Raw genomic sequence first — 16,745 nt, 5'->3', positions numbered from 1 at the left:
CACCGCTCTGAGCCCTGGGAATCAAGGAACATGATCATGTATGATCAATAAAAGGAGGCATGAAAGACAATCCTGTACAGCAAGTTATGATACAGGCTTGTTTTGTGTGTATACTTATCTGATTATCCGCATTAATAACAGCTCATTTATAAATGAAGAATTATTTCTCTGCCTAGCTTTCAGAATCCTCCAAAATGTGATCCTGCCTCATTAACCCACATTTACTTGCTATTTCTTCAGACTTTCTGCTCCACAGTTGGCCTTTTTCACATTGCAATCATACTTCGTATTCCATACTATCCTCATTTCTTTTTTAATCTCTCCCTCTTGTCTGGAAACCCACACACTTCCACCCAATTCTATTCTATTTATATTTCGAGAGCTCAGGTACAGCCCACTTCTCCTGTGATACCTCTCAGGTGATTTAACCATATATCTACTCTTTATTTCTACATTAAAGGAGGGGTAAAGAACTCAAAATTAAAGAGACAAAGATAAATTTAAAGATAAAACCTATACCGCCCTGGCTGGAAGACTCAGTTGGTTGGAGCATCATCCTATACACCAAAAAAAGGTTGCAGGTTTGATTCCTGGTCAGGGCAAATGCCTAGGTTGCAGGTTCAATCCCTGGTCGGAGCGTGTAAGGGAGGCAATCAATTGATGTTTCTCTCACATCAACATTTCTGTCTCTCTCTTTCTCTGTCGCCCCCTTTCTCTCCCTAAAAATTAATAGAAACATATCCTTGGGTGAGGATTTAAAAAAAAGCCCTGGCCAGTTTGGCTCAGCGGTTGGAGCGTCGGCCTACAGACCAGAGAGTCCTGGGTTCGGTTGCCACTAGGAGCACGTACCAAAAAAAAAACAAAAAACCTACACCTGTCTCACTAATTTCAAAACACGTGGATCACAACATTAACAGTTGACAAGATCAAATTCAAGGCAACAAAGATAAAGAACAATATTCTTTATTACGAAAAGAAGTAAAATCACTACTCTTAGTCATTGGTAAATCGATCTGATCCATCAAAAATTATGATATGAAGATTCTGAATAATATAATTAATACGGTCTTGTATATGGATGGGGATGTATGTGCATGTGTGTGTGTGTGTGTGTTGTGACAATACTATGTACTTTATAAAAACCTCAATAAATCCTAAACTGTAACAGTCATACAAATCATACTCACTGCTGAAAAACATCTGTGCCACACACTAGCAAAGAGCGTCTCTTACATACAAAGAGCTTTTGTAAATCAATCAGAATAAAATCACCTAATAGAAAAACAACAAAGAGGTGAGAATAAGAAATATGAATAGCTAATAGATATGAAATAAATAATGAATGAATCAATTAAAAATCAGTCTGGCTACCTGATATCAAACCATATTACAAGGCTACAATAATAAAAACAGCATGGTACTGGCATAAAAACAGACGCATAGATCAATGGAACAAAATAGAGATCCCAGAAATAAACACACATCTTTATGGTCAATTACTTAAGGCAAAGGAAGCAAGAACATACAATGGAGTAAAGATAGTCAATTCAATGGTGTTGGCAAAACTGGACAGATACATGCAGAAAAATGAAATTAGACCACCTTCTTACACCATAAGCAAGAAGAAACTCAAAATGAATGAAAGACTTAAAGGTAAGATTCAAAACCATAAAACTCCTAGCAGAAGACACAGGCAGCAAAATGTCTGACATTTCTTTTAGCAATTTTTTTCTACTATATCTCCTCAGACAAGGGAAACAAAAGAAAAAAACAAAACAAATGGGACTACATTAAATTTAAAATATTTTGCATAGCAAAGAAAACCATCAACAAAATGAAAAGACAACCCCCTGAATGGGAGAACATATTTGCCAATGATACATCCAATAAGGGATTAATATCCAAAATGTATAAAGAACTCAAACTACTCAACACCAAAAAATCCAATTAAAAATGGACAGAGGACCTGAACAGACACTTCTTCAAAGAGAACATACGGTTGGCAATAGACATATGAAAAGATGCTCAACGTCGCTAAGGATCAGAGAAATGCAAGCAAGTAAAACCACAGTGAGATATCACCTCACACTTGTTAGAATGGCTGCATCAGTGAACAAGTGTTGGCGAGGATGTGGAGAAGAGAGAACCCTCGTGCACTCACTGTTAGTGGGAAGGCAGATTGGTGCAGCTACTGTGAAAAACTGTATGGAGGGTCCTCAATAAATTAAAAATGGAACTGCCTTATGACCCAGAGATTCCACTTCTACTATATCTGAAGTGACCCAAAACATTGATTCAAAAAGATATATGCACCCCCATGTTCACTGCAGCACTGTTTATGATAGCCAAGATCTAGAAGCAACCCAAGCGCCCATCAGTAGATGAGTGGATAAAGTTGTGGTACATATACACAATGAAATATTACTCAGCCAAACAAAAAGAATTAAATCATACGGTTTTTGATAACATAGACCTAGAGGGCATTATGTTAATAAATTATACAGAAAAAGGCAAATACCATATGATTTCACTTATGTGTGGAATCTAAAGAATAAAATAAACAAAATAGATGCAGACTCATAGATGAGGAGAAAAGACTGATCGTTGCCAGAGGGTAGGAGGGTTGGGGGATTGGGTGAAAAAGATAAAAGGATTAAGAAGTACAAACTGATAGTTACAAAATAGTCACAGGATGCAAAGTATAGCAAAGGGAATGTAGTCAATAATATTGTAATTAACTACATATGGTGCCAGGTGGGTACTTGAAATATCAAGCAGAGATTACTTCATAGAGTTCTGCTTTTCTAACAACTATACTGTATACCTGAAACTAATACAAATAATATTGAATGTAAATCATATTTGAAAAATGAATTTAAAAAAAAATTGAAAATGGCAATAAAATCAGACATATTCTTAAAAAAATAAATAGGCAGAGGTATGGATGCATGGAACAGAATAACAGAGTTGGGGGGAGGCAGGAAGAGATTAACCAAAGAATATATATATATATATATATATGCGCATAACCCATGGACACAGACAATAGTATGGGGCAGGCTGGGGGGGGGGGGGTTGGGTGGAGAGGGGCAAAAAGGGAGAAAATGGGAGACATCTGTAATACTGTCAACAATCAAATAACATCAATCTGGTAAATTTGTAAAACTTAACCAAGTAGCTGAATGCCTTATTCAGTGTTATCTCTGGCATTCCTGAACTTCTATATTATAAATAATCCTATGACTGCACAAATTAATATTATACATAGTCAGCACAAGATAACAGTAATGCAAACAAGGCATGCTGTACGTATTTAGTACCTGAATATTTACTTTCAGATACAGGTAAGATTCCAACAATGGCTAACTAGCTTGTTGCAAACTAATCCTCTTGCTGCGAACTAGGAACACTAGGCCAAAAAAACCAAACTAAAACAAAAACAAAAAACCCACTATCTTAAGACATTAGAGAACTACCACAGCAGTGGGGGCATGCGGGACAAAGGTCCAGAGAGAGAAGAGAAGAGCAAGGTTAGTCTAACATTCAGAACTGCTTTTCCCTTTGAGGCGTTTGTTAATTTCCAAAGGCGGGGGATGAGAGATGAACAAGTGAACATGAAATAACAAGCAGGTAGGTTGTGAAGCTGCAGAGAACGTGTGCTAGTCTTATGCCTGGATGAACAAAAACTGGAGTTCAGGGCTCGTGGATGAGAAAGAGTCTCAAAAAGTGAGGGCTTTCACGTGGGACCCTTGACACTACATCTTGGAGTAGAAACCATGTAGGAACCGGCCAGCCTCACAAAGTCGGCAGCAAAGCTGTCAATCGGCTCGGTTTCTAATGCTGCCTACAGGGAGCAAAATCCTTCTTAGAGAAAAATGACATTATCCACATCCTAGAATGATCTCTCTCTTTTTTTATACACAGTATCCAAAAGTCATTGAAAACCAGCAGGAGTATCAGGAGATGAGAACAAGTTACTATGAGAAAGGGAAGAAAAACAAGCTCCACAGAAGTTCAGGTATTGGCGTGATCAGACTTGCATTTTGCAATGTAAAAATTTTAAGACTAAGAAAAACTATAAAATCATACACAGTGAGAGCCATGAAATCATCTTTAATTCATAAAGTGCCACATAAAAACACACAAAGAAATAAATCTTTGAGAAAAACGAGATACCTAAAACACATTTGTTTACAGTTATCAAACAACCCTAATAAACACAGCCTCAAGTGGCTGATTTTGAAAAATAAGCTTGTTAAAAGGACTCCTGAGGAACGTCAGCCCCTCCAGTCCTCTCCCTGAACATGAAGGAGTGTTCAGACCCGTCAGAATGATGAATCCGGGAATCAAGAGTGCTCGGGAAATCATGTTACCAGAATTCTTCTTCCTGAACGGTATCACGACTTGCACAAGGACGAACGGTGGCCGCGTTACCAGATGTGCCGCTCCCACGTCTTGTACACCAGACACGTGCACATGCGGACACAGGGGACACATTCTTGAAGTGCGACAGCACAGGACACTAACCCTGCTTCCAACCCTGCTCCTGCTTCACGCCCTTGCTGAGAGTTCTGCTCTCGCACGCCACCGCTGCAGCCGGCAGGGGTGGAGAACAGTGACGGCCAGCTGTTACTGACCACGGAACAAACGGTGACGGGAGTGTGTCTTAGGGGTCATAAGCATTCCAAGTTTTGGTCACACTCGCCAGCTGTATATTCAGAAAGTGATAACAACACAGTGGGTTGAACAGCACCAGGAATCATAAAAGAAATACAGCACTTTCTCCCTTCTTCTTCAGCCGAAGACGAATTCCATGACGTATGAGAGGCTGCAGAAGGGCCTCGCTGTGTCCTATACCATCCTCAGTCAACATGGAGGGGCAGCTAGTGCCTGTGGACAGCTGCCTGAACAACAGCAGTACAAACCCCATAATATTCTACTTTGCAAGTAAGAATACCAAAGTAGCAGGCCTACTAAATCCAATGATTGCTTATTAAGAACATAATTTGCCCGGCCTTTGCGGCTCAGTGGTTGAGTGTCAACCCATGCACCAACAGGTCACCGGTTCAATTCCAGTCAGGGCACATGCCCAGGCTGTGGGCCCGATCCCCATTGGGGGGTTGGGGGGGCATGCAGGAGGAAGCCAATCAGTGTTCTCTCTCATCGATGTTTCTATCTCTCCCTCCCTTTTCCTCTCTCTCTAAAATCAACAAAGAGCCCTGGCCAGTTTGGTTCAGCGGTTAGAGCGTCGGCCCACAGACTGGAGAGACCTGGGTTCGGTTCCTGCTAAGGGCACGTACCTGGGTTTTGGTTCGTCCCCAGCCTCAGTTGTGGTCATGCAGGTGGCAACCACTTGATGTGTCTCTCTCACATCGATGTTTCTCTCTCTCTCTCTCTTCCTCCCTCTCTCCCTCCCACTCTGTCTGAAGATACATGCAAAAAAAAAAGTCCTCAGGTGAGAATATAAATAAATCAATAAAGAAAAAAAAATTTTTGAAGAATATAATTTGTTCACTAGAATATACTAAAAATATAAAATAAAAAGGAAACTGATGTACCATGAGAGTTCACAGTTTTCTTACGCAATAAAAAGTCTCACGTAATCCTATTCCACCACAGTGCTGGGGCAGGTGTGCACGCAATGCACTGAGGTACAGGTACACAGTAACAATGTTGCTCTCTCTTGGAAATCCACCACATTGCTCTAAAGCTACATTTCTAGAGCCAAAATTAATGACAGATTTTTTTTCACTCAACTAACTGTGTGACGCAGCAAAAATGTCCAAAAATGAGATATGTAGGATGGCAGCAGTCTTAAGTGTGCTTCAGAAAATATTCCGAAAGAATGTCTCAAATGGTGCCCAATGCTTCTATTTCTGGGAACCCTTCCACAAAACTCCTGATCCGCAAACAAATCTCCAAGTCTAGGGTTTAGTGAAGAGGTAAGTCTTTACCTGGTCAATGACCTGGTCTTCCCCTCGTTACTACTGGGGGAAGTTTAACTGCGGAGTTCCGCCAGCCGCCCTCTGGCAGAGCTGGGCAAGCATCTCCCTGCCCCCACCTCAGCGCAAAGCCGCTGTTCACTAGCACCGCAGACGGACAGTGGAGCGGCGTGACAGAGTGACAGCAGGAACAGCCCTACAGGTGACCGTGGTGAGAAACGAGAGCGCCTGCACCGCATCAAAATCGAATCTGGCTCCTAAAGGCTTCCCCTTGTATTTCGGATGTTCATTCTACGACAGTAATATTTCACCCTGGCTTCAGCTAAATATGATTTAATGCCTGACCATTTGGCCAAAGTTTGTGTTTGGTGCACCTCGAATTTTCAGTTACTGACATTCTATCAGGCCATTTTAAACATCAGGTAGCTTTATATGTACTGACATGAATACCCTTTATCAACTGCTACATGGAAATAAAATCTAGTTTTAGTACAGTATGAATAAGATATACAGATATATATATATAAACACACACACAAAACAGAAATCACAAAAATACTAATATCTGCATAGAAATAAGATAATTACATACCTATTTTAAGGATTCTCTCTCAAGAGGGTGGAATTAAGGGAGACTTTTCCTTTCTGCTCGTTACATGTCCCAGTTGTTCCTTTCTGAACAATAAGCACCTATCACTTTTGGAACTGAGCCAAACAGAAGGAACTCTAGAAAAAAGCTAAGTTTCCTGAGGGCAGGGACCCTCTCAGAAGGCACTGAAGGCGAAGACCAGAAGATCTCAGAGCTGCAACCACAGATGCCGCCTTCTCTTTCTAGAGCAGTAAGGAACCCGGGTCTGGGGAGGCTCAATGGCCCGAACAAGGCCTCAGCCAGTTAATGGCTAGACACCGAGACCCCTCGGCTCCTGGCACTTATTATATCTACAACTTAATATAGCTCTTTCTACTATTTCCACTAGGCTTCTAGCTCTCTGAATTCCTCAGAACAAAAGCAGATACTCAATAAATAGTTTGTGACATTTGGTATACTAATATTTGATATATTGACAATGTTTGAAGACAGCAAAATTCAAACTCAAAAATAAAGAATTCCTCATTTCAGAAAAAGACTCACTCAGGGTTCCTTTAAATAACTGCTATAGCACTTTTTAGAGCGAGTGTTTTTATAGAATTCTAGGTATTCTAATAACAACAGCATCCGAGAAGTAAATACACTGTCACTGTATTGATAATACCCAGGAGTCTTACTCTGCCTAACTTCTTAAACTGGTCTAACACATGTCTTATGATCAGTGGGCAAAGCAGACCTAAACTTGTCAGAATTCTGCAGTACTGTGCTTTCTAAAAGCTTAGTCATAGATAACACATCTTTGACTTTTAAGCTTACCCTTTTAGCCCCATCAGCAAAAAAGGGCTTTCCGGCCCTGGCCGGTTTGGCTCAGCGGTTAGAGCGCCCGCCTGCGGTCCGGAGAGACCCGGGTTCGGTTCCCGCTAAGGGCATGTACCTTGGTTGCAGTTTGTCCCCGGCCCTGGTTGGTCGTGTGGGTGGCAGCCACTCGATGTGTCCCTTTCACATCGATGTTTCTCTCTCTCTCTCTCCTTCCTCTCTCTTCCTCCCACTCTGTCTGTACAAAAAATGGAAAAATGTCCTCAGGTGAGGATAAAAAAAAGGGGGGGGGGCTTTCCGCCAAGCAAAAGTACTTAACGTGGCCAAACACTCCGGTGGAAGTTCAGGTGGGCTTATAAGGAATAATCTCTATCTGGGCAATTAGAAGCCTGCAAAGACTTTCAGTTTCAATAGTACAGATGTTAGGTCTATCTGAAGAGTGAGGGTGAAAGATGAAAAATGTGGCCCAGCCTACTAATACCTTGTTCCAATAACTGACATCTGTCCCAGGTAATTGGATCTTTTTCTCGTAAAACTGGCCCAGGCCTTTGTGGTGCATTCTTTTGGAAACCAACTCTAGAAAGCAGGAGGAATGTGTCACTAGATCTGGATGAGTACTTCATTTTCCTGGCTTTTTTTTTTTTTTTTCATGATCACCTTCCTTTATTTCCCCCACAGCCCTCAGAAGATGCCCTCAACCAGGACACTGTGTCTCTGGGAAAACACAAACAAACTTCACAGGTTGACAAGTTCACCATCTTCATTAAAAAAGAATATACCCAGTAGTCACCACAATGACTGCTACAGAAAATGAAACATACCCTTGCTTCTCTCTGAATGTCTCAATTGTCATCTGTGAAAGATGGCACAGCTGGAAGGTCAAGGTGGATCCTAAACCCACGGGCTGACACAGACCAATTCAGAGATGATCCCAGTTCTGCCTACAGGACATAAAAAAATTCTTGCCACCCCAACTTCTAGCTTCCATGGGGGGGGGGGGGCGGCTATCTAGATGCAGATGTCAAACACTCCAATATTCACCCTAAAACAAAGTAACAGCTAGTACTTTGTCTTTGTGAGGAAGACTATACAAGCCACTACAGTGATTAATTTAAAAAAAAAAAAAAAAAAAAAGTCAGTTTGAGCCAAAAGAACAAGATAAGTAAGGAAAATCTCTCCTGCTCAACAGTGACTTAGAATTAGCTTTCTCACCAGGCGTGGGGCCCCCAGAGCCCCTGAGCATCAAATATCCACATTGAGCACTACGTAATGGATGTGCCTATCTTCCAAATGTCCCTAAAAAGCTGCTTCCCCATCTGCAAGGATTCTGTAGAAGGAAAAGCCAAACACATCCAGGTACCATGAGAGGGTTCTAGGCTTTATGATAGAAGGTGATGCTGACATTCTAGAATTTAGAATCTAGCTGTTTTCCTCAACATCATTGAATATTCTATGTTAATGCTGTACCCTGTAGACAATCTAGTACAATTTATCAGGTCAATTCTTTCCAGAAACAAGGACAACTCCAAGATGAGAGTAAATGATTAGATAAAGGTGAATAAATAAGATCAATCCTTTCATGGACAATGAAGTCATAAGAGTTAGAACTGGCCTGAAGTAAAATAGAATGTCAGTTAGGATTAGATCTGGCAGCATGAAATGAAGACCTGAAAAATTATGGCTTAAACAAGATAAAAGTTATAGCTCTATCAACTATAAATGTCAGACTTAGGCAGTCTAAGGCTGGTATGGTGGCCCAGGCTCCTCCCAAGTCATTGCTCTGCCATTCCTATGGAGTCATGATCCAAGATGATGACCAGATCTCCTGCTACCCCATCAAAATTCCAGACAGTGAGATAGAAAAAGAGTTGAAGAAAAAGGGGCAAAAGACATGCACCATCTATCTGCATAGTTTTCCCAGAAACTATCATAGAACATTCCCATCCACCTCTCTTTTGGCCAGAGTTGTATCATATCATTCTATCAAGCTACAAGGAATTCAAAATAGTTCATTTCTTCCTAGGAGGCCATATGCCCAGCTAAGAATCAGAAGTTTGAGGAGAAAAAGGATAATAAATATGGGTTGGGGAAGCAACTGCTCTCTATGACATTATCAGAAGGTGCCAGTCAAGAGGTAGTTAATAAAAGCCAGTTTCAAGTGCCCTGGTTGTGCTCACTGAAGTATGAGTTCTCTCCAATTACTTCAATGAAGTACTTGCAACATTCAAACTTCTCAAATTATACTGAAAATTAATTTTAGAGAATATATGCCTTTCAATTTTTCCCCCAATTCTGTTAAGAGGTAAGTGTGGAATAAAATTCTAGGTTCCAGCATAATGCAAGACCGTTTTACCAAAATAAATACTGGTGACTACCTTTCTGAGGTAAAATAGGCACAATGTGAACAGACATACAAGTCCAGGAAGCACAGAGAGTCCCAAGCAAGATGAACTCCAAGAGGCCCACACCAAGACACATCATCATCAAAATGCAAAAGGTTCAAGACAAAGAGAGAATCTTCAAAGCAGCAAGAGAAAAGCAGTTAGTTACCTATAAGGGAGTTCCCATAAGACTGTCAGCTGATTTCTCAAAAGAAACTTTGCAGGCCAGAGGGAGTGGCAAGAAATATTCAGAGTGATGAAAAGCAAGAACCTATAACCAAGATTACTCTATCCTGCAAAGCTGTCATTTAGAATCAAAGGCCATATAAAGAGTTTCCCAGACAAGGAAAAACTAAAGGAGTTCATCACCACCAAACCATTATTATATGAAATGTTGAAGGGTCTCCTTGAAGAAAAAGATCAAAAATATGAATAAACAAAATGGTAATGAATATATATCTATTGACAATTGAATCTACAAACAAAATGAACAAGAAGAACAGAAACATTCTCATAGATACAGAGAACATTTTATTGGCTGCCAGATGGGAGGGGGTTTGGGAGAATGGGTGAAAAAGGTGAAGGGATTAAGAAGTACAAATTAGTTGCTAGACTAACAAACCTCAAGGGAAGGGGGGTTGGGGGGTGGGAAGAAATAAACCAAAGAACTTATATGCATAACCAATGGACACAGACAACAGTGTAGGGAATGGCAGGAGGGGGACGGGAGTGGGGAGGAGGGGGTCAATGGGGGAAAAATGATGAACATTTGTAATACATTCAACAATAAAGATTTAAAAAAATAAAACAGGTACAATGTGAAGATAAATGATAATGACTGCAGGAGTAACCATTCATTTAATTATTAATTTTTACATTCTTTCATACATTTTTCAGCACTAATTGTGCCAAACACTATTGGGTGCTAATAATATAAATAGAAGAGACATTCCCTGTTCTCCTTGCTCTCAGATCCTGAGGTGAATAAGATATGAGACTGAGAGAGAGAGAACAGGCCAACAGCTCGGGTGGGGATGGGGGTGGGGGGTTTTGGTGGGGTGGGTGGAGGGATTGAACAAAAAACAGAGAGAACTCATGGACATGGACAACAGTGTGGTGATTGCGGGTGGGGAGAGGTAGAAGAGGGCAGAGAGGATAAATGGTGATGGGAAAACAATTTAGAAAGAAACAGAAAACTATGGAAAAAAAATTTTTTTTTATCCTCACCCGAGGACATTTTTGCATTTATCTTCAGATAGAGCGGGAGAGAAGAGAGGGAGGGAGAGAGAGAGAAACATCAATGTGAGAGAGACACATCGACTGGTTGCCACCCACACAACCGCAACTGGGACCGGGGACAAATTGCAACTGAGGTACATGCCCTTAGTGGGAACCGAACCCGGGACTCTCTGGTCTGTGGGCTAACCGCTCTAACCACTGAGCCAAACCAGCCAGGGCTGAAATTTTTTTTTTAATTTTAATTCCTTCCCCAAAGCTTCAGAAGGGTTTGTAATCTCTCCCTTTCTGTTTTACACATACATATACACATAATGAGATGCTCGTGGTGTTAATTTATCTAAAACATATTTAGTCCATCTAATAGCTTATTTGTATTTTATTTTTAAGCAATCTATAGCCAAAATGTTGACGTTGCTGGTTATCTCAGTTGCTGAAAACCATCACACAGATAATCAAAGGTTCCAGATCTAACACCTGAAGTAGACTGCCCTCCAACCCCATGGCATCCTGCAGTGATTTACGATTCACTTCCAGAGAGGAGAAAGTCTGATCAAGGTCAACCCGCCACCACCTGGAAAACAGCCTGATATCGGTAGGGTGAAGTTCTCTCCCTCTCTCCCTCTCTCCCTCTCTCTCTCCCTCTCTCTCTCCCTCTCTCTCTCCCTCTCTCTCTCTCTCTCTCTCTCTCACACACACACACACACACACACACACTCTTCAGTGCAGTCCCACTAGAACACTAGCACTGTCTTTTCCAAAGATCACTGGAAAACCCAGCGTCTTGGAACCATGGCAGTCAAACCTGACTGTTCTGGCCTGTCATCCATTCCTCCGCATTATTTCGTTTTCTTTCCTACACTGATTATTTTTTTTGAAAGTCAATCTATCCCTATTACTACTTATGTCTCTCAAACATGGTATTTTCTACCTTAACCTGCCCAATTTTTCTTCTTGCAATTAAAAGGTCTCCATCAGGTTAATGTTAAATAATTAAAATCTCCAAAGGCTGTAATCTCACGAAGAGAAAAACGGCCTGAAGAATGCCCTCCAATTTAGAGAATACTGTGGCGTTTGCTAGAGAAAATCTCTGAACCCCTTTCTATCAGGAATATGAAAATGCTTTCAATTTGTTGTTGACTGGATAACTGTACGCCAGAGTCTCCAAAACTAACGAGTTAAGAAGTCTAACCTGTTGTCTTATCTCTGACTTGTCTCCTTATTTTCTTACTGCACTTTAGCCCAGTTCACCGAAATCCCCTCTCTGATACTTCAGGTCTTCTTCGCATAAAATGCAAATTCACATGCTCGCCGGTAGCTGCTGGCAGCTCTTCTCCCAGCTTCACTCTCACGCCTCAGGTCCTATAAAGCCTCTTTTTCAGAACCACATAAGGATGTTCCTATACTCTTTTTTTTTTTTTATCCTCACCCGAGGACATTTTTCCATTTTTTGTTCAGATAGAGCGGGAGGGAGAGAGAGGAAGAGAGAGAGAGAGAGGAACATCGATGTGAAAGGAACACATCGAGTGGCTGCCACCCGCACGACCAACCAGGGCCGGGGACAAACTGCAACCAAGGTACGTGCCCCTAGCGGGAACCGAACCCGGGTCTCTCCGGACCGCAGGCCGACACTCTAACCGCTGAGCCAAACCGGCCAGGGCGGATGTTCCTATACTCTTCATGAAATCTCCCAGTGGGCAGCTCCAGTAGGCACCCGTGATCCCCAAGCTGAAGACAGGAAACCCTCCATCTGTCTCCTTTCACTGAGGTCAACTCACGCAGGCAACAGGGCGTGCAGACGTAGGTCTTGGTTAACTTCTTCACTTCCCAAAGCCTGCTTGTCTTTGTACAACTCTTGCTTCTAGCTTTTGAGTCCGCCTGGAATTAGCTGGGTAGGGCAGCATGTCTCCACAGAAACCAATGAGCAGAGGCCTCAAGAGCTCCTGGCCCTTCGGGGAGCAGAGGGGCCAGGGCGGCTCAGCACGGTGAGGGGTGAAGGCAAGGTGTGGCTGATGACAAGGCTGGGTCGGATTCAGTGTCACTCAGTGTCCTCATTTAGTTCCCTGCTTACCACCACCTTCCACAATAACATCCGGGCTTAGTGAGACCCATGAGGGCTGGTTCTTATCTGTCAGACACAGTTTGCACGAGTGCCCACACACACTCTAAGTGACGATTACCCCTAAGCTGTTTACAGATTAAATGAGACAACATAAAACAGTAAAAAATAAAACATGAACTCGAGGGGTGCTGTCAAACCGGCACCTTCAAAAACCACGAGGCTGGGAGAGTCAGAAGTCTGTCTGCACACGGGAACGGAGCGCTGCAAACACGTTGCTGTGGCCACGGGCTGTCTGCCCAAGCCATTCTTTTTCTTTTCTTCCTTTCTTTGGGCTGTGAAACAAGAGCCTAAGATAGAAGACGCGACAGGAGAGACTGGGTGGGGAAGGGAGCAGAGGCGGGGCTGCCTGAGAAGCCAGAGGAAAGGGGCCCTGGGGACAGGGTCAGGAGGTTAGCCCAGGACAAGCTGCCGCTGCCCACTGCTCCCTGGTTGCAAGTCTCGTGGGGTCCCGTAGAGTTTAGGAGACACACCCCCATGGGAATGAGGGGGAAGGGAAAGGCGAGGGTGTGCTCCTTAGAGGGAGGGCAAGCCCGTTCTTTTTTTCTTTTCTGGTCTTCCAAATGGGTAAGATTTTGCAATAAAATAACACGGACAATACAACAAACATATTTCCGAGAAGATGATCAGATGCTACAACAGTGACTAGAGTCTCTTACGTAAGAGAGTTAGGCATCAGTGACATACTTGTGTTTTCTAGAATAAGAGTATCCACAAAAATGATATTCTCAAACTAAACCAAGTCTTACCATACCATCCAGCAATCGCACTCCTAGGTATTGACCCATTTAAGCTGCACAAAAACAGCTATGCTACACACGTACAATGGAATATTATTACTCAGCAGTAAAAAGAAATAAGCTACTGAGGCACTACAAGACGCAGATGAGTAAGCGAAAGAAGCTGGTCTGAGAAGGCGACATATTGTCTGATTCCAAACGTACGACATCTGGACAAGGCAAAACTACAGAGATGGGAGCAGTAAAATACCAGCTGTTTCCAGGGGTTTGGAGAGGGAGTAAAAGTAGGTAGAGGTGGAGCACAGGGCATTTTTAACAGTGAAACTATTCTGATGATACTGTGATAGTAAACACAAAACATCATACATTTGTCAAAACCTAGAGAACCTACAACATGAAGAGTGAATTGTAGTGTAGGCAAATTTAAAAGCCAATTTGGATTCTGGCCGGTTTGGCTCAGCAGTTAGAGTGTCGGCCCGTGGACCAGAGAGTCCTGGGTTTGGTCCCCGCTAAGGGCACGTACCTCAGTTGCAGTTTGTCCCTGGCCCCAGCTGGGGTCGTGCAGGTGGCAGTCGACGTGTCTCTCTCACATCCATGTTTTTCTCTCTCTCCTCCTCCCATTCTATCTGAAGATAAATGCAAAAATGTCTTTGGGTGAGGGTACCAGGAAAAACTACAGACTCTGACAAGAGAATCTAACTGTGTTTACAAATGTGTGAAGCAACCTTGCCGAAGGGAGTGGGTGGGAGGGCGGTTGTTGACCTCAGTCACCTTGGAAATGAATGGAGTCTGTAAGACAAAGGCCCCAGAAACCACGCACAGTACTGCACTCTAGACAATGAAACCTTTCCTCGGGGATGGGAATTCTGATACTGCCATCCATGTCTACTGGACTTGAACGTAAAGTAAACCGATGACAGATGTGGGGGCCAGGTTTTTCCCTGTTGAAGTGGGAACTTTAAGGATCAGCAAGGGTGGGAGGCTAGAGGCTAGAACAATCCGCATGGTACTGAGTTAGAGTTGGAGACAGCAGTCAGAACTCACGTTTCACTTAACGTGGACACAGATGGTTACATACAGAAACATTTACACCGGTATGTATGCACATAGGTGATTTCGTTTGCTGTGGCTGCATAACAAATTACCGCAACTGAAACACCAGTGAAACTCTGGAGGCCAGACGTCTGAAATCAGTATGTGGGCTGGGTGGCACTCTGTCCGGAGGCTCCGGAGGAGAGTCCGTTCCCTGCCTCTTCCAGCTTCTGGTGGCTCCAGGTGTCCTTGGCTTGTGGCCGCATCACTCTGATCTCTGCTCCACGGTCACACTGCCTCCTTCTCATTGTATGTCTCTCCTCTGTGTGTCTCTTTACTGAGGACACATGTGATGGTATTTAGGGCCCACCCAGATAATCTAGACTTACCTCCTCATCACAAGATCCTTAAGCATTTCCCCAAATAATGCACACTGACAGGTTCCAGGGATTGGAGGGGAATATCTTTTGCGGGAGAAGGAGGGGCACTTTTGGCTTAGGACACACAGGTTAGTATATACACATATTTCTTTGCTGTCGGCTGAGACGGCCTAAGAGAAACAACACCCTGCTAGCAATATGTATAGCATTGCCTCTTTTTTTTTTTTCTTTTACTTTTTTCAATTAAATTTATAAGGGTGACATTAGTTAATAAAACCATACAGGTTTCAAGTGTACAATGCAATAAAACATCATCTGCACACTGCATTGTGCACTTACCACCCAAAGTCAAGTCTCTTTCATCCCCATTTATCCCCCCATTGCCCACTCCCACCTCCCCCACCCCCTTTCCCTCGGCTTTCACCACACTGTTGTGTCTCTGTGTCATACACACGCATATACACAGGGGTGGGCAAAAGTAGGTACAGTGTGAGTACATGAAACACAGAGTTTATTCTTGTATTATTATGTATTAATATTGTATTTTCCATATGAACTGTAAACCTACTTTTGCCCACCCATGTATATTTTTGCTTAATTCCTTCACCTTTTTCACACAGCCCCCAACCCCCTCCCCTCTGACAGATGTCAGTCTGTTCTATGTATCCACGCTTCTGTTCCTATTTGTTAAATTTCTTTGTTCACTAGATTCCACCTGTGAGATTATACGGTATTTGTCTCTCTGGCTGGCTCATTTCACTTAGCATAATAATCTCCAGGTCTACCCATGCTGTCGCAAAAGGCAGGATTTCCTTCTTTTTTATAGCCTAGTAGTATTCTGGTGGGCACTTGGGATGATATAAATAATGCTGCAATGAACATGGGGGTGAGTATATTCTTTTGAATTAGTGTTTCAGGTTTGCTCGAATATATTCCCAGAAGTGGGATTGCTGAGTCAAAAGGCAATTTTTAATTTTTTTGAAGTAACTCGATATTGTTTTCCACAGTGGCTGCACCAATCTGCATTCCCACCAACAGTGCATGAGGGTTCTTTCTCTCCACATCCTCGTTAACACTTGTTGCTTGTAGATTTATTGATGACAGCCATTTTGACAGGTGTGAGGTGCTATCTCACTGTGGTTTTAATTTGCACTTCCTGATGAATAGAGGTTGGGCATCTTTTGATATGTCTGTTGGCCATCTGTTTGTCCTCTCTGCAGAAGTGTCTATTCAGGTCCTTTGTCCATTTTTTAATTGGGTGGTCTTCTTGGTGTTGAGTTCTATAAATTCTTTATCAGAAGTATCATTGGCAAATATGTTCTCATACAGAGGGTTCCCTCTTCTACCCAAGCCATTCTTCAGAACCTGGAATCCAAATACGAAGCTAAGGAATTTGGGAAGCTATCCTGACAGGTGCTTCGCTCAGGGAAAACTCTCGTGGGAAATCTATGACAAGTTGGACACAGAAATTTCTCTGTGCCTGAGAACTGGCCACTTCCCTAATGAGTTT

General features: G+C 42.6%; 1 protein-coding gene across 1 annotated transcript in view; it reads right to left on the bottom strand.

The window, feature by feature from the left end:
* AVEN (apoptosis and caspase activation inhibitor) overlaps positions 1 to 16,745 on the bottom strand; it is a 168,754-nt gene that overhangs the window by 11,478 nt on the left and 140,531 nt on the right. The window lies entirely within an intron of this gene.

The sequence above is a fragment of the Molossus molossus genome, unplaced genomic scaffold, assembly GCF_014108415.1.
Source record: "Molossus molossus isolate mMolMol1 unplaced genomic scaffold, mMolMol1.p scaffold_m16_p_1, whole genome shotgun sequence".
In the NCBI taxonomy this organism is placed as follows: domain Eukaryota; kingdom Metazoa; phylum Chordata; class Mammalia; order Chiroptera; family Molossidae; genus Molossus; species Molossus molossus.
This window is presented reverse-complemented; position numbering and strand designations above follow the sequence as displayed.